Source organism: Podarcis erhardii (genome assembly GCF_964252035.2).
Source record: "Podarcis erhardii genome assembly, chromosome: 11".
Classification (NCBI taxonomy): domain Eukaryota; kingdom Metazoa; phylum Chordata; class Lepidosauria; order Squamata; family Lacertidae; genus Podarcis; species Podarcis erhardii.
This window is the reverse complement of record NC_138501.1, coordinates 7,877,583-7,905,510: the sequence shown is the minus strand read 5'-3', so window position 1 is coordinate 7,905,510 and position 27,928 is coordinate 7,877,583. Positions and strand designations below refer to the sequence as shown.

The 27,928-nt window shown below is 42.5% G+C and overlaps 1 long non-coding RNA gene across 1 annotated transcript; it reads left to right on the top strand.

Annotated features, from left to right (window-relative positions):
• The first annotated feature begins 111 nt into the window (after window positions 1-111).
• Window positions 112-27,928, top strand: LOC309352568. The gene is made up of 3 exons (XR_014161381.1): window positions 112-1,152; window positions 26,878-27,487; window positions 27,859-27,928. It is a non-coding gene; the product is annotated as an uncharacterized lncRNA (long non-coding RNA).

The window sequence follows — 27,928 nt, the reverse complement described above, 5'->3', positions numbered from 1 at the left end:
TTCACTTCCTTAAGTGTTCCTGGACATATTTAAGGGAGAAAGTTTTAATTGGTCTTAAAAGTTGTATTACTATCAACTGCATGATTATGTGCAATGTGTTTAATCTGCCACAGTTCCAAATAATGCAGAAATTATGCAGAGCAGTTGGCTGTAATCACTGTTGCTGTCCTGGGATCTCCTTGGTACCAGCGGCTGTGTCAGTGCTGGTTTATTCCATTCCACAATATTGTTCTTCCTCTCCAGTTTCACTGTGTCACAAAAATAATACTGTATGAGGATATCCTTTGGTAACCTGCTATATCCTGCTGGCTTGTTAAATGCTGTAATAAACAAGCAGGAAGGAAAACAGGCTTATCAGGCTTGATTCTAGAAAAGCTAAGTACTCCAGATTATCAGGTATGGCAACAACCCAAAAGGCTGGGCAAGTATAGCAAATTAAAATAAGCATTAATTATCATTCATTGTATTTCTTAAGCAGTAGTTTTCTAGTATCCAGACTTACTCATTTCCCATCCTAAAATAACTTTCTTCTAGATCTAATGTGTGCATTAAATATCCTGCTTCAGCTGCCTTAGCATAGCTTTGACATACAACATGATATAAACCAAAATCTCTCTCTATGGATTTATTATCTTTCTTGAACTCTCATGACATTCTATCACACTCTAGTATGAGACCCTGAGAAGGGCTATCAAAATATTGGGGTTCAACCTGGATATAACTGGAAGGGGGAGGTGTAAGATCTGCTGGGATTACCAGAACAGGGAACAGGTTTAATTGTTCTGCAACAGTATGATCTTGAAGTTTCCAAAGCAAGGATCACATTGGCTACCCTATCTCTCTATCTCTTGAGATAGTGCTTTTAATAGTTATATGTACGATGCAAAGGAGATAGAAGCACCGTGCATAAATAAACAAAGCATCACTTTTTTAAGGAGAACATAATCAAATACCCTGGAATCAGTAGCCTGAGCCACTGGCATATTTCACAGAGGGGCACTGCAAAAAGGAAGAAAACCAAAGTCCTTCTTAGCTATAAGAACACCAACTAATGGAAAATGCTAATTTTCACAGTACAGCTCACAAAGGAGGGCAACTGTTGTTACAAAGGACATGGCAGCTATGTGTGGAGTTTTCACTTCCCTCCCTCTGGTAAGTTTCTCAATTTATCTTCTGTCCTGACATCAGGATGCACATTTCCCCCACCCAGCCCTGAACCAATGGCAGCCAATGATGTGAAGCAGGAATGGGTAAATGCACAGGATGAGTTCCATTGCTTGTTACAAGGACTCATGATGGGCTTGCTGCTTTTAATCATGCACAGGTCTGCTATCCCTGCGTAAACAGACAATATTCTTCCCTTCTTACTAAAAATGCAAGGGGCCAATATTACCCCACTTGCTGATAATCAAGGAGGCTTAACCTTCTAAAAGTAAAAGCCAAAGAGGATAAAATTGTGTTGCTTTGTTGGCTAACAACCAAATCACAAAAGCAGCTGTAGTGCAAAGCCAATATTTATGTGACTGTTTGCCTGTTATTTGTATGTAAAGATGACTGTGTAAATTGAGCATAAGTGATACTGAAGAGGGTTGTAAATCATTTGCCTAGTTGAGATAATGGGACCTTTATTTCCGTGGACCATGCCAGGAAATATAAAGGCTTTCAGCCAGACTGGATTCCCTGTAATTAATAAAAGGCATTGTAATGAATCAAACACAATTCTAGAACAGTTGGGAATTGAATGTGGCAACAAAACATTATCATAGCTTGCTCATTTGGGGATACATGTCTTTATGTCCTTGAATGGTTTATACACTTAGGCACTGGGGAGAGAAATCCTATGCATATTTTGCAGGAAGTAACGGTCACTGAATTCTGTGTGATGTTCTTCAGGGTAAATTTAATGGAGGCTCACCCTGTATATTACCTTCCTATAGAGTTCAGTATTACAAGGTTTCTGTGCTTTTTGCTAAGGAATAGCATTGCTGTTTGTCAACTTTGTTTGGTAAAATAAATCTTTCTTATTTGTTCATCTTCTGCCTGAGTCTCCAAATAGCTAATTTTACTCTCACACAAAACTAAAAGATAACCCATGACAGTATTGTAGAGGGGGTCCACCGCAAAACATCACAAGAACAATGCCACAATAGCATAGCAAGACAATGACACAACAGCAATTTCATAATAACGTAGCAAAAGCAATAATGTAGTGACAATTTCATAATAACATAACAAAACAAAAATAAAACATGCAAAAATCCACATTTCAATACTAAATATAACCAGGTTACTTAAACAACATGCAGCATCTAATAGCAAAAATAAAAAGGGAACTTCACAGTTTCACCTTAGTCCTAGAAACACCCCTCCCATGATGTTGCACATCCGTGGACATCAGTTTAATGTGCAGCAGGTGAAGAAGAGCCATCCGAAATGTGACACAGGGCAGGAGCTTAGGCAATCCTCCTTGCTCCAAGGACAGGACCTATTTACAAGCCCATTTTATCTGAGTAAACATCAGTTCAGCAACCTTAGATTTATTAATTTTCTCCGTTCATTTAATTTGAAGCGAAAACACTGAAACCTTGCACATTAGGAAGCTGAATGTTATTCCGCATGAATATAACAGTTCCTTTTCTGTTTTGATACCAGACAGCCACAAAATGTTTTGGAATACACTGTCTCGGTTCTGTTGCCTTTTCTGCATTATCTAGTGAGGCAGGCCATTTAGCATTTGTTGCCATGGATGCTGAACAGCATAATGAACTGTTTGGGAGCTTTTTTTTTATATAAAAAATAAAGGCTGCAATCCCTGCCCACATAGACTATGTTTAAATTCCATCAGCTTCACACTGTGCTTCCAAAGCTGCTTTACATAACTCCAAACTATACATGAAGGTGGCAGATAAACCCCTGGATTTTCATGTGTAAAGTGGGAGTGTATTTTGAAAGGCTAAAGAATCACAGGGGAGAGGGATGTTAATCCATCTTCTGACCAGTAGTCTTATTCCTGAATCCTGAAATCTATTCCTCTGCCCCGCGTCCCCACATTGGTGTGTTTTGCAGGTGTAATCTGCAACAGGTTGACATAATAGTACAGTTGTGGTGCATTTGTATCAGACCATCCACCCATCATTCTGTTTCATTAGTTCTGTGAAGCTTCCTGAAACCACATCATTGCATTATTGCACTATAGCACAAGAGAAGCGGGATACAAAACTCACAGCCAGAACACTTGTGTTATAAAAAGTTATATGATTTCAGCAGGAAGTTACAGGACAGGCAGCAATGGGTATAGCTGCACCAAACCTTTTGCAGATGCAAAGCAGAAAACTTCCATCTCTGCCATAGTGTCATTCCTGGTCCCAAGACACGCACTTGCCATTTTAAAGCAATTTAACTCAGTTCTAGGTATCATCACAATACCTCAGACTCTGGCTGAACTTGCCTTCTTTGTGATGAGTCCCAAAGTGTGTTCATCAGAAAACAGGACACTGACATTCTTTGCCGTTTTTAAACACATGTCAGATAATGGACGGTGGAAGAGCACTGTTGGTGAACAAGGAAACCTGGTGCCATTTGGAAACACACAAATAACTATGAAAAATAACTTTTCCCAACATTTGGTCTTCATAAGTGATGCAGAGTGGACCAGAGGATCTGGTCTTGAGAATGTTATTAGCAAGGGTAAAAATACCAAGCTTAAATTATACATTTTTTCAGTCATTTATTTTCTTTTTGCAGGCAGTTGCATTTAGATCAGAAGTCTCAGGACCAGGAGAATAAGCCACTTGGTCTGTAATGACATCAAGAGTACAGGTGCGGGTTATAGGTAGTAGTTGTTGTTTAGTCGTTTAGTCATGTCCGACTCTTCATGATCCCATGGACCAGAGCACGCCAGGCACTCCTGTCTTCCACTGCCTCTTGCAGTTTGGTCAAACTCATGTTGGTAGCTTCAAGAACACTGTCTAACCATCTCATCCTCTGTCGCCCCCTTCTCCTTGTGCCCTCCATCTTTCCCAACATCAGGGTCTTTTCCAGGGAGTCTTCTCTTCTCATGAGGTGGCCAAAGTATTGGAGCCTCAGCTTCAGGATCTGTCCTTCCAGTGAGCACTCAGGGCTGATTTCCTGAAGAATGGATAGGTTGGATCTTCTTGCAGTCCATGGTACTCTCAAGAATCTCCTCCAGCACCATAATTCAAAAGCATCAATTCTTCGGTGATCAGCCTTCTTGATGGTCCAGCTCTCACTTCCATACATCACTACTGGGAAAACCATAGCTTTAACTATACGGGCCTTTATTGGCAAGGTGATGTCTCATGCCCAATGAACCATAATATAATGTTTTTCCTTTCATTTAAACAGCAAACCGTATGAAGGTCTCATTTTACCAGAAGATTAGACAATTTAATGGTGGACAAGGCTACCAATGGCTCCTGGCTACAATGGCTGTGTTCTACCTCCACTCTCAGAGGCACGATGCCTTTGAATACCAGCCGGGCAGAGTGTTGTTGTGTTCCTGTGTTGCTTTTAGGCTTCCTGTATGCATATGGTTGGCCAGGATGCTGGCCTAAATGGGCCACTGGCGGATCTAGCAGACTCTTCTTATGTTCTTATGTTTGAAATGGATTACAGCCATCATTTATCCATTATATCACATCATTTATCCATTATATCACAATGTGTTATGTTGAAGCATATTATTTATATTTTCTATATATGGGACTAAGGGTTCATAGTGCTTCCATACACCCGTGTCTATCCCAAGGTCAGCTTCTGAGTATCTATCATTCTGTTGTTCTCGGCAGTGGCTCGCCCGAGAGATTGTGATTCAGCCAGTTCAATAAGGATATGTGTATCATTATTCAGTCAAGAAGATCTGAGGCACAAGAAGTACCTTGCTCAAAATTAATGTATCCATTACATCTACAGAAAGGAAGGAACAGCCCTGCAGACTTTCAAAAAACGCTGCAGTGGCTTCCTAATTTAAAAAACTGCAAGATAGACTCATTCAAAGTCTATCACATGCTTGTAGGTTTATTTACATTCATCTTGTTTTATGTAAATTACGTTATCTTACCTTTATAAGCAGAAGGTGTTGCCTCTGTGTTTCTGGCAAAAAGCTCAGAGACAGCTCAAGCGATTAGAACCCGCAACGTGTCATTTAAAAACCTACTGAATAGCCATGCTCTGGCACTGCTTAATTTATTATCAAATTGCCTGTGAATCTCAGAATTCAGACTCAACAAATTATAATTAGAATCAAAGATTTCTATATCACTATAATCCAGCTGCCTGGATTTCATACTCGCAAAGACCATCTGTGAAAACAAATAGCCTGATACAAGCCCAGAGACTTTTGTTGTCTTAACCTTTTCCCTGCCACATCCTTACATGTTCTGTGGTTAGGGGACCTTGCAAGCCTTTGTTTGACTGGGGTCAGGCTGGAAGTGAGAGCTGGACCATAAAGAAGGCTGATCGCCAAAGAATTGATGCTTTTGAATTCTGGTGCTGGAGGAGACTCTTGAGAGTCCCATGGACTGCAAGAAGATCAAACCTATTCATTCTTAAGGAAATCAGCCCTGAGTACTCACTGGAAGGACAGATCCTGAAGCTGAGGCTCCAAGACTTTGGCCACCTCATGAGAAGAGAAGACTCCCTGGAAAAGACCCTGATGTTGGGAAAGATGGAGGGCACAAGGAGAAGGGGACGACAGAGGACGAGATGTTTGGACGGTGTTCTCAAAGCTACCAGCATGAGTTTGACCAAAGGGCACGACTAAAGGGCTAAACAACAACAAAAGGCAACAACTAAGACATAGTTTATTGCAACACATACATAAGCCCCATGGAGGATTTAGCAGTGGTGGCTGGTGCCTATTGCAGGTTGCCATATGTCCCAGACATTACTGGGATTTCAAAGGCGGAAGTGACATTCGGGGTGGATTTCCGGAAGGCGGCAATTTGTCCTGGAACTTCAGCATGCAACACAATTGGCGTTTTCTGTAATTTTGGGGTCTGTATAAAAATGGTTTTCGAGGTGTCCTGGTTTTTTAAAAATGCTGTATGGCAATCCTTGGGACTGGTAGGGTGGAAAATGTGGAGCCTAAATGTGGGGAGAGCGAGAGCCAATAAGAGGCAGAGCCAACTAATTCTAGTTTTGTCTCCATCCTTCTCCCTGCTGAATTCTACATAGGCAGTGCCACCCCCAGGAGGCAGGTAAGGGCTGGCTGAAGCCAGAATGAGATTTGTGGGCTTTCCCCATTATCTCCAATAGAGCAGCTTCCACTAGTATTTAGCAAGGGAATTCTGTAATTCCTAAGTAAATAACTGGGTCATACAGTTATTAACTGGGTTTTCACTGTGGTTTTCATATGTGCATCTCACAGTACTCAAGAGTCATGACAGATTAGCTCAGACATAAAATCAGCACCTGACTGGAATTAAATGCAGCTAAAAAGAAGAAGACATGATCACTTGAGGATTACAATTTTAAAAAGAAAAATAGCTTTGTGAGTGTACATTTTGTCCTGTTCCAGTAGCAGAATATGAAAGGCAGATTTATTTTCAAATTCTGGAGCTCTGGAAATAACATGTCTGAAACCAAAATGTATGATAACTGCTTTTGCAGCACCCAGCTACCCCCACTAACAAGCCAAAGATTTCCAAAAACTGCCCTGTGCAGCTGTTAGCTAAATGCTTCTTGCATAGTCTTAAATTAGCACATGAATGCACTATTTTCTGTGAGTATTTACCCACATCCCTTGGTATTTCCTAAAGTAAACACTCATGTATATGAAATGACAAGGATCAAATCTATGCAAACAGTGTCACCAAGACATTTTAGAGATATTATAATCATGTGTGGCATATTTCACAGACGTACACTCCACCTGTCTATCTTGCACACAAAGACACAGATCAGATTAAAATATCTGGAGCATGATATTTACACACACAGAGCTGTTGCGCTTCTTTCCACTTGGAGCAGAAGTACCCTCATATGCGAACACAGTTTGGACTGAGGAAACTGACGTGTGGATAAGAGGCTGCATGGATCCCACCACGTACCGTATTTTTTGCTCTATAAGACTCATTTTTCCCCTCCTAAGAAGTAAGGGGAAATGTGTGTGTGTCTTATGGAATGAATGTAGGCTGCGCAGCTATCCCAGAAGCCAGAACAGCAAGAGGGATTGCTGCTTTCACTGCGCAGCGATCCCTCTTGCTGTTCTGGCTTCTGAGATTCAGAATATTTTTTTTCTTGTTTTCCTCCTCCAAAAACTAGGTGCATCTTGTGGTCTGGTGCGTCTTATAGAGCGAAAAATACAGTAATTGGACAAGGAGTCTCTAGATAAAATTTGCAATGGGACACAAGGGCCTCTAACTCCTTACCGTCAGGAGTTTCCGGCTCTTTAACAATCCTGTCTTCTCCTGAGACGGTGCTGCAACCAAGTCAGTTCCGCACCCATGTCCCCTGAGCCTTGCTAAGGTCTTCTGTCTCTAAATGTCCTGGGGGCCTGTCACCTGCATTTACAGTGTGCATGTGGCAGTAAGCCTTCCTGCTGTCACTTAGCATCACACGAAAGAGCTTTCAAAACCTGACTACTGGAGCAGAAAATAGCTATGCTTTCTATGTGGCTAATGCCCTCTTTCCCCTCATTTGACTAGGATTTTTAAATAGAGGTCATTCTCATCCTTTGTCACAAAAACTTTAAAAAAATATGGGTAAAAAAAATATGGGTGCAGCAGTCCATTTGAACTCTTAAGGTGGGTGTAAAAGATTGTACTTCATAGTCTCATTCTCCCTTCTCTCTTTTTAGTTTTGACTCTCGCATTTCTTGTTTTTGTTTTGCTTTTTAAATATGACACCGTGCACGATTGTAATATGCTAGCTGTAAGTGACTTCTGGGCAGTTTCTGTAAGCTGGAAAAATGGGTTATAAAAACTTTAACTAATTTAATGAATAATGCTTCAAATTCAAAGTCATTTATCATAGAGTGGTAAATTGGCCATCAGTCAGCTGCCAATGGATAGGATAACTTCCCCTCAACATGGTACCTTCCAGATGTTTTTCCCTGCAATTCACAGCATTTGCAGTGCTGGCTAGGACTGATGGGAGTTGTATCATCTAGGGGGCATTAGGCTGTGGAAAATTGGACTAGGACATGGACCTATTCATAAAGTCATGGAATACTTCGCTATCTTGCTACCTCCCGTTTCCTGTCACTTATTAGTAGCTTAGGGATGCGGGTGGCGCTGTGGGTTAAACCACAGAGCCTAGGACTTGCCGAAGAGAAGGTCAGCGATTCGAATCCCTGCGACGGGGTGAGCTCCCGTTGCTTGGTCCCTGCTCCTGCCAACCTAGCAGTTCGAAAGCACTTCAAAGTGCAAGTAGATAAATAGGTACCACTCTGGCGGGAAGGTAAACGGCGTTTCTGTGTGCTGCTCTGGTTCGCCAGAAGTGGCTTAGTCATGCTGGCCACATGACCCAGAAGCTGTACGCCGGCTCCCTTGGCCAATAAAGCAAGATGAGTGCCACAACCCCAGAGTCGGTCACGACTGGACCTAATGGTCAGGGGTCCCTTTACCTTTACCTATTAGTAGCTTACAGTACAATCCTATACATGCCCACTTGGAAGTAATTCAGTGGGGCTTACTCCTAAAAACTGGGTCTAGCATTGGAGCCTTAAAGGTTTTTTTAAACAATTGAAGAAGTTTCTTTCAGCTGTTTGACAGTGGAACTGACTCCCTTGGGAGGTTGTAGACTTTCTTCCTTGGAGGTTTTTAAGCAGAGGTTGGGTGGCCATCTGTCATGGATGCTTTAGCCGAGATTCCTGCATTGCAGGGGCCTGGACTAGATGAACCTTGGGGTCCCTTCCAACACTACAATTCTGTGATTCTATTCATAGAGTTGTATGGTATAATAAACTAGAATATATGGTGCAAAAGAAAGGCTGAAATCCTGTGCCCAGTTTTATATGCCATGGCTCCTTGGTATTCAAGATAAGTTCCAAGGAACTTGAGATTCCTTGGAAGCCTTTCAGTAGTTCCTATATGAGAAGATCAGAAGCGATGGACAAGTTCCCCCAGAAGACAGCTTTTCTGTCTTTATTGATCTTCCCCTTCAGCTTGAAGATGTAAGACGTATATTCTAGCTCACATTCTCCATTCTAAGAAGAGTAATTGTGATGCTCAAGTAGATTTATCAACTGTGGTGGAAGAAATTCCAGAAGACCCCCCCCCCAAAAAAAAACTGACAGTGAATTTCTACCCAATTTGACCCCTTCAGCTCACCTTTAAACCCCAGGGAGAGTGGTGGGTCTCCCCAGAGTCAACCTCTGGGGTCATGTCTGTTCCCCTCCCAAACTTCTTGCATTCTCCCTCCCTGCAGCTAGGTAGTTGACGTGCCACCTTCATAGTGAAATAATTGAAATTAAATGCTTTCTTCAGCCCGAACATCACAGTGACTGATACCAAGAAGCATCAGCACACTTAGGGATCCACAGAGTATTCACAGTTTGCATAACAGAACTCAGTAGCACAGCATTTTGGCCAATCTACGTTTATTAATGTGTGATATTTTAGTGTATTTTTGGTTTCTGTGGAAGCCGCCCACAGTGGCTGGGGAAACCCAGCCAGATGGGTGGGGTACAAATAAATTATTATTATTATTATTATTATTATTATTAATTTGCATATAATACACTCAGAGAATTCTGCCTTAGCTCCTTTCTCTTTCTCATCAGACAGCAAAGAGAGAGAAACAAAGGACAATAGCCCCACTTCACGGAACACAGTAACACCCAAACATCCTGTCTCCTTCACTTCCCACACTGTGGAATGAAAACATACACCGTCATGTGATAGACAACAATCCTATGACTGCAAACACGGAGCAAGAATCCTAACAGTTTTTAGCTGAAAGCTGGGTTGACTTGTCCTTGCCTTCCTTCCTTTTAAATTTGTATTTGAGCTGGCCTCTTGCTCTTCTTAGCAGATCTGGGTTCTTTTTTTAAGCAGTCAAGAGAATCTGCACAGGCCATGTGAATGTTCAGCTGCACCTCCACCTCAGTCTTCACTACACTATTTCTCAGCCTGTTTCTGTCCTTGGACTTTATTTATGAAAACTTTCTCACATTAGATCCAGGAATGAAAAGCATGAAAGAGACTAGTTTGTTTACCTCTGCCCTCTGGCATTCATCTGCAAAATCTCCCCTCATCTCTGATTTATATTCTGCTCCTTCAAGATCATCTCATCCCTTGTTTGTTGCAAAGCGCAGAAGAAGTCATCGTACAGCTTGCAAATGTCTATCTCAATGTGGAGTGCTGTAGCAAGAGTCTCTAAAGCTGTCCATTTCATGTCACTGTGAAGTGGGAGCACTGACATCTGTTTTTATAAGTGATGTTTCAACACCATACAATTTCTCCAGATATTCAGCGCACCATGTCAAGGATTTCCATCAGGCTGTGCAGAAAGTAAGCAAAACAAAGAGGCGGGGATTTGTGTTCTTCCTCACCGAATGCTAGACACACAATCTGAAACCCCCCTCTGAAAAAAAAGTATGCCCTCACTGTTGGCTGGCATGGTAGTATGAGTTCGATAGCATATAGAAGTGACAGCTACCTTGCTGGCATGTGCCTGAGCACACCTTTGTATTCCGGTTATACAAAGTCAAAAAATGACACAAGCGAGTCTATCATATTGACTGAGGAGGAAAGCACACTGTTTACTTTGAGGGCAAATCTTCCTACATCAAATTTCAAAGCCTTCATCTCATGTTTGACACAACTGTGGATTATATGACATTTGCATCTGACTTGTACCAGATGCTGATAGCCTTGATAGCTTTATCTACTGTGAAGTTGTCTAATCCTCTTCTGGAGATGCAACCATTACTTGTGGTAGCAAATTTTGTGCGGTGCACTTCCTTTTTGTCTGTCTTGAAACTCCCACACTTCAGCTTTAACTTAACTGAATGACCAGTTTTATGGAGAGGGAGAAGAAACCTATGTCCAAGTTTTCCACACTGTACACAATTTTATTCATGTTAGCTCCTCCCCTGCACTCCAAGCCAAAATCTCCTCATTGGAGAGCTGCTTCAGCCCCTTGGTCACTTTGGTTGACCTTTTATGCCTTAGGACATGCCGAATCTGTGGAGTTTTGTGGCAGATATGCAGTGGTTCTGCAGCAGACAAGGGAATCTACTGTACCCTGAAGGTAGACAATTTTAAGAATTGTTTATTTGAAGACACCTGGCTCAAATGGATGCAGCTATAGCTCAGATACAGGACTACAGCTGTACTTCCTGATCCAAAGTTGTGTGCTTTCTAGTGCTTCCCTGTTCAGCTTTGTACATTCCTTTGAAGCATGCCATTTCACATTTTGAAAGAGGAGGCAAGTTTTGCAGCAAGGTTGGAAGGCCTTCTTCTCTAGCATGTAGAAAACATTAAACTGTACAACAATCAATGTAGGCAAAACAGATTAATTTGCTGCACAATTTGCTGCACAACTTTTTATGCTAGAGATCGTTGTTCCTAAGAAACAGAGCTCTGAAATGAAGAGGGAGCTCCCACTCCTGCAAGGGACTCTTGGATCCTGGCACCATTGTTTAAAGGCAACTTTAATGGAAGGTGTATAGAGCTTGCAGCAAGCAGTTCATTGTATTAGTTATTTCATATTTTAGTGCTTGGCCATAAACATATGGTCCTCCTGATGTTGCGCTTCGAGACCCCCAACCACCCCCCAAAAATGAAGACACAGTTTTAGTTTAAGTTACTGGGCAAAATTTAAGCCACAACTTTGTTGACTACAGAATGGAGTGGTATTGGCTTAGGCGTTGGAATCATCCAAATTATATCAGACTCCCACCCGCATCGCGGGGAATATGATAAAAGGGTGAAACACCTCCAGAGGGAGCCCCGCCGATGTGAACTAACTCGAGCTCCCCCTGATGCCCCTGTGGGGTCCTGGTATGGCCCTAGCCCCTACCACAGGGTTTTGGACAAGACCAAGGCCAACCCATGATTCCTTTAACGGAATACCCTTGAGCTTGGAGGGGCAGGTGATGGCTGCACCTCCCCTCCCCACACATTGCTGATCCAATGCCTAACCGCCAAACCTTACAAAGTTGTGACGATTGCTACATGGTAGGCGATAACCAAATGGCTCGGCCAATCTGCCAGATGGAAAAATTCCTACCAGGCCCCCACTGCAAAACAGGTCACCAACAACGTCCATAGCAAGGCCAATGCACCAGATAAAGGGGTGGGCGGGCGGGTGGCCTGCTGTGCGAAGGAAAAGAGGCCCATCAAACATCACACAGGGATTAAATAATGTTTCGTGGCCACCCCCCAAGCCAACCCATTGGCTTTGGGGACCAAGTGACCACGAAATGACCAACTGGAGTGGAACAGGGTATAGCCCTGCCCACACCAGGAGGTGGGAGATGCCTGGGGGCCCAAGCGCAACGCATACCCTCCTTGAAGAAGATCCGATTTACTGGACTCCTGGCTCCCATCAGCTACAGCCAGTACGACTAATGGTTAGGGATGATTGGAGTTGTAGTCTATCAATGTCTGTAGGGCCACAGGCTCCCCATTCATGCTTCCCAAAATCAACATAGTTAAATTTAAAAATTAATAATACTGGAAGTTCTTGTTTCCAACATGCAGGTATAGATCGTGGTGACATGAATGTATGCTCAGAGGCTCTCTCTCCTCACATGATTTTGTCACATGTCCTGGGTATGAACTATTCAACTGGAAACAGGTTGTGTGCTAAACTTACAATTTTCAGGTGTTGATTACATGGCTCAGATTAGTAGCTGGGTACTAAGTACACTTGCTGATCCTCAGCTTCAGCCCTCTGCTTAAACATTGTAAAATTAATGATCAATCTAGCATTGACATCAAACATCTCTAAGCATCTGAACAAGTCCTTGGAATTATAATCATCACACATTTCCAAGGAGGACACTAATATAAAACCATGTAATGCCATAATTAGGATGAAGATATGGAACAGAACACAGAGCACCATGCTTGCCTGTGGCTCCACTTTCCAGCTATGAGAATGTATGACTCATAGTGCTCCTGCACAGGATTACAAACATTGTATGAAATGTTGAATATAATTGGTGGCATCTTTGCCACTGCATAAGGTCTTGCCGATGACAAATGAAGGATTTTTGCTCATTCTATGTGGCATCAATTCTGCCTCACTTGAAATGTTTAAGAAATGTGCCATCCTTATAATCAGTCTTTATTTAGTTGGACAAAGTTGTGCTTAATATTTCATATGCTTTTATTTGATATATCGTACCTGAATCTTGAAGTGAAAGCAGAAGTCATTGACAAGAGAGCTTTACGTGCAAATCAGAATTCCCACACTCAAAGCATATTGAAATGCGGCAATTGTTCAGCATTGCCAGCGTTTTAGCCTGTTAAACAAAGACCTTTTTTGCATTATAAAAGTAGCTCATCTAATGAAAAATGAATGTCTCCTCTTAGCTAAAATTTAATGCACTGCTTTATGCATGTCTCTTGTGCACATTAATTTATATTAGGTCTTTTGTAATCACACACAGCCTGGAAGTCTAAAGAGATGTAAAAGAACCAGATGATACAAAGAGTTCTTATTGCTTGTCCATTTAAACCTACTTACTATTAAATGGCGGTCTGAGCACAATGCAAATCAATACTAATGTGAGCCTTTTTATAACTTGGCAGCATTTATTCCTCACTATAAGCTGACTTGCTCCTTCAATGCACTTTCAGAAGTTTCTTAATGGATGTAATAGAATCTAATTAAACAATATCCAATACGGATATTCAGTGTGACATAATTAGCAGCATATCTGAGTGAGTTTTCTTACTCCTATAATAGCTGAAAAGGCACTGCTTAGTCTCTGCTAGGGAGGCGGCAAACAGTGCATTTTATATCCAAGGTTGGGCTAAAATTGCATCATCATCCTACATATGCTGACTCAGAAGTAAGTTCCATTATGTTCAGTGGGACTGACTTCTGCGTAAACAAGCATATAGTTGTACTTTTATGTCTGGTCCCACCTTGGCTACAAAAATGCAGCCAGATATATGAAAAAGATCCATGTGTTTTGTTACATGCCACCACCTCTCTGAACGGTGAGAGATTGCAAGGGTTGCAGGCACTTACCCGGGATTTGGTTTCCATGGGATGAAGGCCAGCGGAGACTGTGGTGTCTTTAGGAGAGATGGTTTTATCTGCACATATATATGACCCGAGCCTAAGATGGGGGAGCTCACAACATTAACAGAACTTGCTCCTTCATTAGTACAGCCTTAGCATAACCTCTCCATTCTGAAGGAAATCAGCCCTGAGCTCTCACTGGAAGGACAGATCCTGAAGCTGAGACTCCAATACTTTGGCCACCTCATGAGAAGAAAAGATTCCCTGGAAAAGACCCTGATGTTGGGAAAGATGGAGGGCACAAGGAGAAGGGGACGACAGAGGACGAGGTGGTGGGACAGTGTTCTCGAAGCTACCAGCATGAGTTTGACTAAACTGCGGGAGGCAGTGGAAGACAGGAGTGCCTGGCGTGCTCTGGCCCATGGGGTCACGAAGAGTCGGACACGACTAAATGACTAAACAACAACAACAAAGCATGTCTCTGTCTCTCTACCTGCTGTCTTGCTCAGCTGATACACAACTTACTTTGGCTCTTGTCCTTCTAACTACCAGCCAAACGAGGAGAGGAAAGGTTCACCTATTTGTTCAGAAGGCCCTTCTTTGGTTATGCTAATCATGATGCTCAACTATTTTGGTGCTCAACTATTTACAACCATTGCCTAGACAAGGGGACTGGGATTGGCAAGCCTGTGCTGATACTTTCTACCCCCTCAGACTCACACTATCCTTCTTCATGGTTCCCCCATCCCCAGTTAATTTTCTTATGCTGCAGCCTTGGACTTCCATGGGTTTATTTGTCTACTGTATTTATAGATCACATTTCCTTCAAGGAGCTCAAAGTGGTATACATAGTCCTTCTTCTCCCGATTTTATTCTTGCAACAAGAATAAGGCTGAGAGTGAGTGATTGGCCTGAGGTCAACCAGTGAGCTTCATGGCTGAGTGGGGATTCAAACCCTGGTCTCCCCGGTCTTAGTCCAACACTCGAACCACCACGCCACACTGGTTCTTATGTGGAAGGCTGAGCTCATATGGAGCTGAGGCAGCAAAACAGAGATGGGGGAACTGTGGCTCCAGAGATGATGCTGGACTTTGGTTAGAAAAGGACTATGGAACTTTGTTACAATATATTATTACGGCTGCGTGTCGTTTATATGCACAAAGATGGAAGGACATATTATTACCAACAATGGGAGAATGGCTGTTAAAGCTAGCAGGCTTAGCTGAGAAAAGTCATTGCTAACATTTGTTAAAGATTGGAAACCCCTTTGTAGACTTTGCGTGAAAAAGAAAAAGAAATAATGATATCTGAATTTGAAGATTGAATATAATGTTTGTTTATAGAAAGTGACTTAGTTGGGTGTTATACTGATTGGACGAAGTGAATATTATTGTTGTTTTTTAATAGTGGACAGATGAAGAATAGGAAGTTTTTTTATTTTCTGAATCTTATTTTTCTATCTGTCTCTTTTAACCTCTTTTCTGCTCTTCCTTTCTTTTTCTTTTTCTTTCTCTATCTCCCCTCCCCCTTTGCATTTTTATCGTATTTAGATAAAATTAATGGTTTGGTTTAAAAAATGGAAAAAGATATTAAGTTTTGTATTTTCCTCTATGAACCTTAATAACATTTATTTAAAAATAAATAAAATGATGCCGGACTCCCAACTCCTTTCAGCCCTGACCATTGTCTTCTGGCTGGGCTTGGTGGGTGTTGGAGTTCAGCAAATATCTTTATATCCACAGGTTCCACATACCTATTAACTATGCATACCTAAACCAATGCAAACCATATTATACTAATTTGTCTCAAAATGGTTTTTGTAGCCAATTACCTGGTTTTGATCTAATAAATTTTAATTGCACTCAGATTTTCATGCATTTATTGCATTGTTGTCTTTATTCTTTATCCTGAATGTGTCAGTTTAGACAAAATAGCACACATATGTAACCTGTTTTCCTACCTAGTTCCGTATAGGTATTTCCCTTCTTATTGCTGCATTAATCTCAACCTTCCTCTTTCCTTTCCCAACTCCGCCTGCTTCCCCTATCGCCCACATGTGTGGAGATCTTTTTCTATTCTTCACTTGTAATGAAAAACTCCTTTCAGTAGAAATAGACCATTTTAAAAAACAGAGGACGTGAAAACACTGGGAAGCAAGGAGTAAATTGCTTTTGCTGTGTGTTGTGGGATGCTGGAAACAAACTCAAAATGAAGGGAGAGAACAAAGTATTGCTAGACTAATTGTACAGGCTCTTTCTTAAGTGCTGAAATGCTAACTCCAAATCTTTTAAACCACAGAGTATATTCCCCCCCCCCTTCGGAACTAATTCAGTTGCTTGGCATGAAGGGTATATTTTCTCCTGGTACACTGGAGATTTCTGCCCCCCCCCCCTTAATCCTGTAGAGATATCAAATGCTGGTGAACGAGGGAGGCAGAAGCACAATGTGTAAATGCAGTAGTATTTCATCTCAAGAGAACAAGATTCAGCTTCAAACATTAAATTGCCTTAGCAGAATCAGTCTAATGGATGTTGGTTCCCATCTCATCATCAATAGGGAGAGCCCCCTTCAATTATACGTGAAAAGGTAGCAAAAAGTATTCCTAAGTATTCCTTTGCACTTGGATTGCTGAAGAGGTATTTTGCAAAATACCTCCCTTTTAACAATTCCAAAATCCATCTTCATTCCCTACTGGCCTGCTGTATAGCTAGCTAGCTAGCTACATGCTACACTCCTCCCCCAAATTTAAACCTCGTATATAGTTAGCTACTGGGGAATATGGTGGCAGGAACATTATTGACAGACTGAAGAACGAGTGGGAGTTGATTGCACATTGCTGAAAACCTGAAAGAAAGCCAGTTTGATATAATTTCACTGGGAATCTATTGCTATAGCAACAAAGAACATTTTTTAGGAAAAGGTTCCAGTTCAAAAGAATCGCAAAAGCATAATTAAACCCCCTTTTAAAGTTGCTGGTTTATAGTCTTATTAATTCAAATATCTGGAGTGGGGGAGCTATTTCTTGTTCTTTGGCATCAAAGCTAAAAGATCTCTGCCAAAAAGTTCTCTCTCTTTTTAAATGTTATTTACTTGGAAGCCAGACACAGCGTGGACGGAGCTCTGTTGCCACCTTCAATTTGCTTTCCGCAAGACGACAGTTATTCCTTGGCAAGGCTATGAAGTTTGAGAACCAAAGCAATGCTCTTAAAAACACTTGTGCGCACACATACATGCAAATGTAGCAAAGCAAATGTTATTCAGTCTATGCGGTTGCATACATACTAACTGATGCTTCGCAGGTAAGATTCACCTTCTGCTGTGTGGGCAGGGCAGTCCCTCCCCCTACCTGGCCAGTCCCCTGGCAACATCTCCCCAGGCAGGATTGGGCGATTGGCTGAGGTAGGTGGAGACCTCCAGGTATCCCCCCTGGGGAGGACAAAGACAGCCCCTACTACCAGGAGCTGCACTGGGATCTGGTGGGCTGCGTGCGACCACACAAAAGGCGCCCCCCATTTGATGTGGGGAGCGGTCATTGTAGCAGGAAAATGTAGTTTTTCCTCAATTGGGAATCGGTCGTGTTCTTCCTCATCAAGCTGCTTTCAATCTAGATTGATTCTAGATACTGACATCCAGAATGGCAAGAATGATAATACTTCTAGACTGTGTGTGTACTATTTTAGAAAAACAAGTACTCCGTCTGTATTAATTCTAGAATAAAATGTTATGTGTACACAGGCCATCTCTACCTATGCTTAAGGATAAGCAGGGTTTTATATGAGCCACAGCTTAGATCTAGAACAAGATTGGCCTTAGGAAATAATAATAAGGAACAATATGTAATGGTGCGGAATAGCTGCAGAGTGCATAAGAACATGCACAACGATGCTTTTAAATGAAAATTGAAGGATATATGTTTTCTGTGGAATTGAGAGCTGTGTGAAAAGCAGCAGTGTGCAGGGAAGACACACCCATGGTTAGGAAAACAGATGAGGCATTGGCCCTCAGTAGCACAGCTGGTCACACAGGAGCTGAATGGAACTGGCTTGCTTGCCATGATGCAATTCAACACCAACCCAACAAACGTGACATGCCCTATCTGTTCCTCTGCTGTTGCAAAACGAACACAGAGCGGAAATGTCAGCCAGAGGACAATGGGTGGATGGACAAAATTGCTCAGCTTGCACATAAATTTGGATCACAATTCTTAAATAAACAGGCCATGGGACACGTTGGACCAGATTGGAATGATGACTGAAATGGCCAGGCCATTCATCACAGGCATATTTCTTCCTTTGTTATGGATGATAATGATACTGACCCAGAACACTCAGAAACCAATGAAACATGCCTTATGTGTTGTTTAGCAGTTTCAATGTATGTCTTTCATCCTTATTGTAAAAGGTTGGGGTGGAGGCCTGTGAATGGTTTATGGAACAGAAGGCTCTCAGCTCCCATTAAACCTATGCACCCCGAAAAGACTGTTTTAAGAGCTTGAGCGCCACTGTTGGGGTGAGGGGGAAACTACTCCCCCCCTTGTCTGCAGAAGCTCTGCTTGATGCAAGGCCTTCTGTTATGTACTGAGTTGAATAGGATCCAAACTGCAGCAGTCTGATTGGTCCTAGAACAATAGGATCCAAAAGGCAGCAGTCTGATTGGTCCTAGAACAATAGGATTCAGAATGCAGCAGTCTGATTGGTCCTAGAACAATGCAGCAGTATGATTGGTTGGCAGGAACTACCCAATCATGCTCCAGATAGAAGTGAATCCACAACCTGATTGGCTTACAGTAGAATTCCGGAATTAGCCAATCATGTGCAGGCCATTGTGTAAATAATGTATATAAAGCAGATACTTTGAGGGGACATTCATTCATTCCTCCTCACCACTATGAGCTGAATAAAGAGCATGAAATCACTTTGCGACTCTGAGTATATTTCACTGGCGACGAGGATGGGATCCCGCTGAGCTGACTGCCACACACAGCACCGCAGCACCGCCACCTGCCGCACCGCTGCCTCGCACCGTGTATCCAGGCTTCAGCTCCGGGACACAAGGAACTCAGAATGGCAACCGACAGCAGCTTCTCGCCGTTCAACCCAGCATCTGGAGACTGGGAAGCGTACGCCTCTGAGTATATTTCACCTTCTATGAATAGGCTCCCTCCATTCGTGGAAGGGAACCTGGGTCCATGTTTCTAGCATTTCATCGCTTGTTACAGCTTAACGAAGAAAAACATCACATTAAATATGTTGCCGTAATCTATACGTTATATGCAGGGCTGCCTCTGATGAGGGTTCGGAAACTTCAGCTAGTGCAGAATTCAGCAGCCAATTTGCCCACCAAAGCAAGATGGTTTGAGCATATTGCACTGATCCTGGTCCGACTGCACTGGCTACCAATTAGTTTCTGGGCCCAATTCAAAGTGCTGGTTTTAACTTATAAAGCCTTCAATGGCTCAGGACAGCAATACCTCAAGGACTGCCTCTTTCCATATGAACCTACCTGGACCCTGAGATCATCTTCTGAGGCCCTTCTTCATGTGCCTTCTCCTCGAGAGGTCCGGAGGGTAGCAGCACGAGAACGGGGCCTTTTCTGCAGTGGCTCCCCATCTGTGGGCAGTTCGCCTGGCACCTTCATTATACACCTTTAGGTGCCAGGCAAAAACATTCCTTTTTAACCAGGCCTTTGGTTGATTTGATTGACAACCTATGCCCTTTTAAAATGTGGTTCTTTTTGGGTTGTGTGTGTTATTGGTTGTTGATGATGATTGATTATATATATTGTGGTTTTATATTTTGATTTTGTTCTGTGAATTGCCCTGAGACCTCCGGGTATAGGGAGGTATATAAATTAAATTAAATTAAATTAAATTACATATTGCAAGGTAAATATGCAAACTTTGTCAGTATTTATGCCTTCAATGTAAAATGGCATTTTCCTGGAAAGCGTACAGGTTATCATGAATAGTGTTGTAAATTGCAATCCCACATATCTTTAGCATATGAAACAGCTCTTTGAGATTCAGGTAGGTAGATAAATATATTTTTTAAAAAAAGATATTTATTAAAGTTTTCAAAAATAATACATTGTAAAACAAAAAGAAAAGAAAAAACAAAAATACAAAAGTACAAAAATACAAAAATAAAAGCAATTTAAAAACACATAGAGTTTCCACTTACTTATTTCCTTTTGACTTATTTTCCAGACCTCCTCATACCTCCCTTTCTTATATTCCAATTCAAATTGTTTGTTCAGCAAATCCTCACCACTAATTCTTTTAATTATTTCAGAACCTTACTTTCCATATCTCTTAAACATTACAGCTGAAAACCACTTAATTTCTATCCAACATCATTCTAACATTCCTTAATTTTACAATATTTCTGCAAATAGTCTTTAAACTTCTTCCGATCTTCTTCCGCTGCCTCTTTTCCCTGGTCTCGGATTCTGCTGGTCATTTCTGCCAGTCCCATATAGTCAATCATCTTCATCTGCCATTCTTCCAGAGTGGGTAGGTCTTGTGTCTCAGGTAGGTAGATAAATAGACCCAGAGCCTGGACTGTCAGAGCAAAGGGACTGACAGGCCAGCCGGCCTCTGAACAATCCCGACAAGGGAGACGCCTCTGAGATTTCATTAGAGCAAAAGCAGCAGTTCCACAGCTGAAGTTTCAGACTGCGCACACAGAGAAGACCTTAAATGCACTGGCTTGTAAAGTTGCAGCTGTTTCCTATTTGCTTTCTGTGGGCACTGTCAGTAATTACCACAACTGTGATCATGAAGGCTAATTACACATCATTTAATTTTTTTACCTTTACTGCTGGAAGAACTGGACTTAATCATGGCTAACCTGTTAGCTCTTCTATACGCCAGGCCCTTAGGCAAAAGGCTTCTGCAATGTTCTTGCACTGCGTTAAGACCTAGGGCTTGCCGATCGGAAGGTCAGCAGTTCGACTCCCCGCGCCGGGGTGAACTCCCGTTGTTCGGTCCCTGCTCCTGCCAACCTAGCAGTTCAAAAGCACGTCAAAGTGCAAGTAGATAAATAGGTACCACTCTGGTGGGAAGGTATGTAACCCGAGGTACCACTGTAGTAGAAAAGGTAAACTGCTGAAATGTGAAAGCTCCTGTTTTTGTAGCTTTGGTTATGCTGTCATGAAAGAAGAGGCGCTGGGTACAGTGCAAAGGAAGGCCTTTCTGCCTTTATGGATTGGGCCAAAATCCCTTTGCCTTTTTCTATTTGAAATTTTCTTCCTGGACTTCCGGGTTGATGCGATCGGTGTAATGGCGGATTCCCTCCGAGCTCCGGAGGGAATCGGCTCCTCTGAGGACGGGTCTTGCCGCGCCGGCGACGCGGGGACCCTTAGAAACCACAGGTGCGGATACCTGTGGACCTGGTGACTCGGTGGGCACCTTAAGCGCCCCCCCTGACAGTCGAAGAGCCTTTTTAAAGGCTGCGGAGAAGGTACGGGGGGTGGCGTGGTGCTGAGAGTAAACCGCTACCTCAGTGGAGTGAAGCCGCAAGCCATTCACCGGAGAGCGTCAACTTTCTACCTGAAAATTCGATTGGATACAAACACCCCGTGAGTAGAAGAAAATTTGGACTTTTAAAAAAACCGTTATCCTTAAATCGGGCAAACGGGGGGATGTGCTAAAGGGAAGTCCGCACCCCCCCTTCATACAGGCAATTGGAAGCAAGGAGCGAAAATCTAAGATCGGGAAAAAGATTTTACGTTTACGGAAACTGGTAAGAGACTTTAATAACTTTTAAGAACAAGTTTTATCTTGTCAAGTTGTGCTGGAGGGAAGAAACGAACTTTGGAAACTTTTGTGACCCCCCCCCTTGGACCTGGGAGCGTCCTGCACCAATCTAGCCTTAAGGAATCGGAGTTTGACAGCTGTCAACTGAGCTGTCAAACAGCTGAACAAAGGACAAAACTGTATTACTATATATCTCTTTGGTTTAAAGGTGTTACATATAAACAGACGTGATTTGAAACAAAGTAAATAAACAATAGGGTAAAGGATTGCTGGCGTAGAACTGTGAACAATGGAAATCCCCCTAGGGGAAACCAGTGACACTACAATGGCTGCAGAAGGAAAATTACTAGCACAAATTGAGAGAGCTTCTTTTCTCGTGGGAATCTTACAAGAACAATACACGACCTTGATTTTCAAAACAAACAATCTTGCTGACGGAACTAGAGATTTGTTCTTGAGAGACTCTGTAGCTCAACCAAATATGACATCTTTGGAGGGGGTGAAGGAGGAAGTCGGAGAAGAGAAAGTGTGGAAACCTATGGTGCCAGAGAACAAAGAAATCTTTTGGATTACAAAGTATGAAGACATGAGACTGAGGAGAAAAGTGAAGGAGGAAGCCCTTGGAAACTGTGGAATTATGAAAATTAAAGGAGTAAAGAAATATAACTGGGACTTCCTCCTCTTTTCTGGCCTTTATTATCTGCAACCTGGAGGACTTTTGGTAGAACCCTGGCAACAAATTTTCTCAATTAGGTTTGAACTGGGAGAAGAGGAAGTAACTGTAACAGACACCCTTCGAGACCTGGAAACCAGCAAAAAGGAATATCAACAGAAAAACCGGAGAGAGACTGAAATAGACTTGAGGGCTGGAGATGTGAGGAATCCTGGCTAGGAATTTTATGGAAGGATAACTACTTGGGAAGGGACAGATACCCGGGCAGGGAGGGAGGGGGGAAAACAGATTTTTGAAAAACTTTATGATTTTTGGCTATTGTAAATTCGATTTATACTTTAATATAAAAAAAAGGGGAGATTGGTATATAAATTTTGATTGATCTTAGAAACAAGGATTTATTGCATATAAGAAGATAGGGTAATATTATGGGGTTTAATAAGATGAACTAAGTTGGAGAATAAAGAGATTAAGTTTAGAGAGAGGAATAAGAACTTGCTGAATTAAATGGGGGAAGTGGGATGTATGTGGGGGGGTGGGGGGAAGTCATATATGTTGTGTGTTGTTAAAAAATTTGAAAACCCAATAAAAATTTAATAATAAAAAAAAAAAAAATGAAATTTTCTTCCTGTTCTTCATTCACTGCCCCATGGAGATTCCCAATGAAATGCAGAACTTGTGTGTGTGTGAGAGAGAGTTTTCTATAGGGTGGATTATTTGGTATCGCCAAAAAAGGGTGCACAGATTTTGTATAAAATAATATGTATATGTGGGACGCGGGTGGCGCTGTGGGTTAAACCACAGAGCCTAGGACTTGCCGATCAGAAGGTCGGCGGTTCGAATCCCCGTGATGGGGCGAGCTCCTGTTGCTCAGTCCCTGCTCCTGCCAACCTAGCAGTTCAAAAGCACGTCAAAGTGCAAGTCGATAAATAGGTACAACTCCGGCGGGAAGGTAAACGGCGTTTCCGTGTGCTGCTCTGGATCGCCAGAAGCGGCTTAGTCATGCTGGCCACATGACCCGGAAGCTGTATGCCGGCTCCCTCGGCCAATAAAGTGAGATGAGCGCCGCAACCCCAGAGTCAGTCACGACTGGACCTAAGGTCAGGGGTCCCTTTACCTTTATGTTAAAGGGATGGTCGCATCCTTTGTGAGCCTATCAAACGCTATCCTGATCGTACCTGAATGGCCTGCTTTGCGTCTTCCCATCTTCCAGAGTTAGGGGATGACTGGAGAAGAGGGGCTTTTCAATTTTGGGGAAAGGGTTGCAGCTCAGTGGCAGAAGGTTCCACGTTCAGTCTCTGGCATTTCCAGTGAGGACTGAGAAGGTGTAGCCAATACTGAGGTAGATGGAGTACGTAGTTGTTTGACTTGGTATAAGGCTGCTTCTTGTGCTCCTATTTGTAGCACTTAGATGCCTTTTTTCAACAAGCTGGAGAACTTTTTTAGTTGCCAAGGCATTCCATAACCTCAGCTGATTTTATCCAATTATTTTTATGGTTCGAATGGTTCTTACTGCTCTCATCTGTTTTTCTTGCTTCTGCTGAGTTAATTTCAAACATTTTTTTTATTTTTTATTCTGAGTTCCGTACTGGATATTCTTTTGTTCAGAGCTACCCTGAGAAATTTTAGCAACCTGGTGTACAAATGGTTTAAATAAATGAACAAACAAACATTCGGTCAGATTGCCATGACAACTGCAGAATCATCTTAAATGCACCAGTGCAATGACAGTTGCGGCCCTGGCTGGAGGGTTAATTTAACCACCTCCAGTTGTGACAGTAGGACAGGGTAATTTAGAAGGAAGATTTCAATATACCCTGCCATGGAGGTGCCCTCATTTCTCAAATAAAAGGATTATCAGTACAGAGCAGCAATATTTGAAAACAATAAACTTGATAGTATGTGTGTTTGTATTTTATAAGGTGCCTAAAGCTTTATAGACACTGTACAAAAAATTAAAATATGTCAGAGGCCCTGCCCTCAGGCTTACAATCTAAAAGATACAACACAAAGGGAAAGGAAGATAGCCCCATACAGATGTACCCCTCCTATAGGTCACTTATGATGTTACCTTTTACTGAAATATTTTGTGAGGCCCCTGTCTCAATATGTATGTCACTGGACATTTCACAGCAAGTTCAGGGGCAGGATTGTGGTTCAGTGGTTAGAGCATCTGCTTCGCATGCAGAAGGTCGCAGTCTTAATCCCTGGAATCTCCAGGTAGGACAGGGAGACACCTCAGCCTAAAACCCTGGAGAGCTGCTGGAGACAATACAGTGGTACCTCCCGTTGTGGACGGGATCCGTTCTGGAGGTCCGGTCGGATCCCGAGGTTTCCACAATCTGAGGACTACTTCTGTGCATGCGTGCATGGAGAAACCCGGTCAAATACTTCCGGGTTTGCCGCTTTCGCATCCTGAAGTTTACGTAACCAGAGGTACCACTGTACTGAGCTAGATGGATCAGTGTTCGGACTCATATAAGGCAGATACCTGTGTTCCTTTTTTCCAAACAATAGACAATATTAAGAAAAATCAATCCTGTTTACGGTCTAAAAACTTGTGTGAGGGGGTGTCCACATGATTTAGAGGTTAGTGGGGGCTGTACAGCTGACCATATATTTAAGATATGGGGACACTGTGCACATAGGTTATGTTGTGTATTGAGTCAAAGGATTTTATATCTGTATTATTATTGTCTGTATTTGCATTAGGGTAAAGTAACTGCCTTTTGGTTCCAGAGGGTACAGCTACTATTGGTTCATTTAAGCTGCTGTATTTGGATCCTCTGTCTTATTGGTTGCCTCCAAAAGGCAGGACTGTGATTGCCTGATATTGTTCCCTCCAAAATGTATCCTTTCTAGCTAGTTCCCTGTCCCTATAAATGTAGCTCTCCCCTCCTCAAGTTTCAGTCTTGTTGCGTTAATAAAGAAGTGTTACTAGAGAACTGTCTCCAGCATATTATGTCAAGAGAGCTGAAATCACAAACCCACGTCACAACAGGTTATCCCTCTGAAGAGATCAGAATATAAAGACAGGATACTGGGGAAAGCTCATGACTTAAGGGCAAAGAAACCCCGCTGACCCTTGATTGATTGGACATCTCTTCATGTTATGTACTGAAGTTCTCACCCTTGGCCAGCAGGGGGATACTGTAGATAGTTTTCACTCAGGTCCGCATATGCAAATAAGGAATTGAAAGTGACGTTCAGTGATTGGATAGTTACAGAAAGTTGTTACAATTACATTGTTCTGGAGATCTACATAAGCAGGCTGGCTGAACCCTTCAGCCCAGTTCTGTTCTGGCCTGTGAATAAACAAGAGCTGTCTGAAGAATCGCTGGGTTGTCTGATATGTTCATCCACAACTTAACACTTCACACAAGTAAGGTCTGAAGGGAAGTACTCTTGCAGTTGGCATACAAGGGAGATGTTCTTATAATCTACATCATAGATGATCTATTATAAAGAAGAAAGAGGAGGGACCTGTGTTGAACAGAGCAGACTAATAAGGCCTGGTTCTCATGTTCCTTGCCAAGAGGAATAAATCACATTATTTCCGTCTTTTGGAAATCTGTCTGGTTGCTTCATCAATGCTTCATACGATTCTTACATATTCACAGAGTATTCCTGGGCTGCTGGAAAAAGATTTTATTGAGTTGATGAACTCTACAGATGGCAGGGCTGCAATATACGAAAAGAGGGTGATTCCTTTTTTTGCTTGACAAAACAGGGATTGTCTATATTGTCTTGTATTTGTAGCAGTGAAGATGGATTGGTTGGGCAGGGAATGTTCATGGCTATTCCATCTGCCGAGGGAACAGACTTCTCAGGAAGTTGTGGAGGACTGTTTGTGAGATAAAGAAAAGTTGCCTCACATGGACCCTAGGAGCAGGAATAGTTTTGTGGGGAAGGCTGAGGACCAGAAGAGGTCCCAGAATGTAGTGAAGCTAAAAAGCAGGAAGCCCAAGTGATAAAGCAGATGAACATAGGATACAATGGATGAAAAAAAATAAAAATCCTGAGGAATATACAGGGAGGGCTTGAGAAAAAAGGCAGAGAGGTTAGAATAAGCAGTTTAGTCTAACCAGCTAGTTCTTTGGTTGTAGGCTTCTACTGTAGATATAAAACAATTCATGCTTTTTTCCATAGGATGCACAAAGACGAAAAGCATGTTCCATTTTTATTGTGTCTTTCAGTATTTATCAGAACAGTAAGTGTAAGATGTCCAGGCCTGCTATCCTGCCTCTCTTTAGATTATTATTATTATTATTATTTCTTTTAGATGCAGCACCAACAGCAGGTCACATTACTTTCACCTGCCACGAAGTGTTTACCAGCAATTTCAAAGGCAAAATCAGTTTACAGCTCTTGCAAATCTCTTTTCTCTCTGTAAATGTCCTTGATTATTAACTGAGGACATAGCACACCCGCTGTTCTCCTGTTGAAGTGAGGGCGCACTTTTTGCAGGCGTACAAGCAACCGGAAAAAACAGTTTGCCACTCTTCTATGGACTGAACTGCAAGTTGTACCCTCTGACTTACGCTATTAGTTGGGTTGTGCGTTGTGATCTAATCGGTGCTATTTTATTCCCAAGTAGGCTCAAATAAATATTGATTTAGTTGCATTGATGTTTGTTAGCCAACTGTGCTGTAGGCGGCTTCTGCTTTTTAGACAGAGGCCTATGGTTGAGCATGAGATTAAAGGATCAAGAGGAATGAAAGGTATGCCTGAACGAAAGATAACATCTCCCTAAAAGTCAGCAAATGTTTTCCCTTCACTTCCTCTCTGAGAACCACATTTTCTCTCACCTTTGTGCCGCAGGCCAGGAGACAGCAAGCATGTTTCTGCCACGAGGCAAGTTTCGCTAGGCTATATATGGTACAGTTCAGTAGGTAAAGGTACTCCTGTCCGAAGGCCAGTCGTGTCCGACTCTAGGGTTGCGTGCTCATCTCGCTCAAGAGGCAGGGAGCCGGTGCCGTCCGAAGACACTTCTGGGTCACGTGGCCAGTGTGACGAAGCTGCATCTGGCGAGCCAGCACCAGCGCCGCACACGGAAACGCCGTTTACCTTCCCACTAGAAAGCGGTCCCTATTTATCTACTTGCACTTAGGGGTGCTTTTGAACTGCTACGTGGGCAGGAGCTGGGACCGAACAACGGGAGCTCACTCCGTCGTGGGGATTCGAACTGCCGACCTTACGATCAGCAAGTCCTGGGCACTGAGGTTTTACCCACAGTGCCACCCGCGTCCCGCGGGTTCAGTAGAAGAAAGTATCAAATGCAGAAGAAAATGAATTTCAGGAGCATGGGGACATGTTCTCTCATATATGTTTTT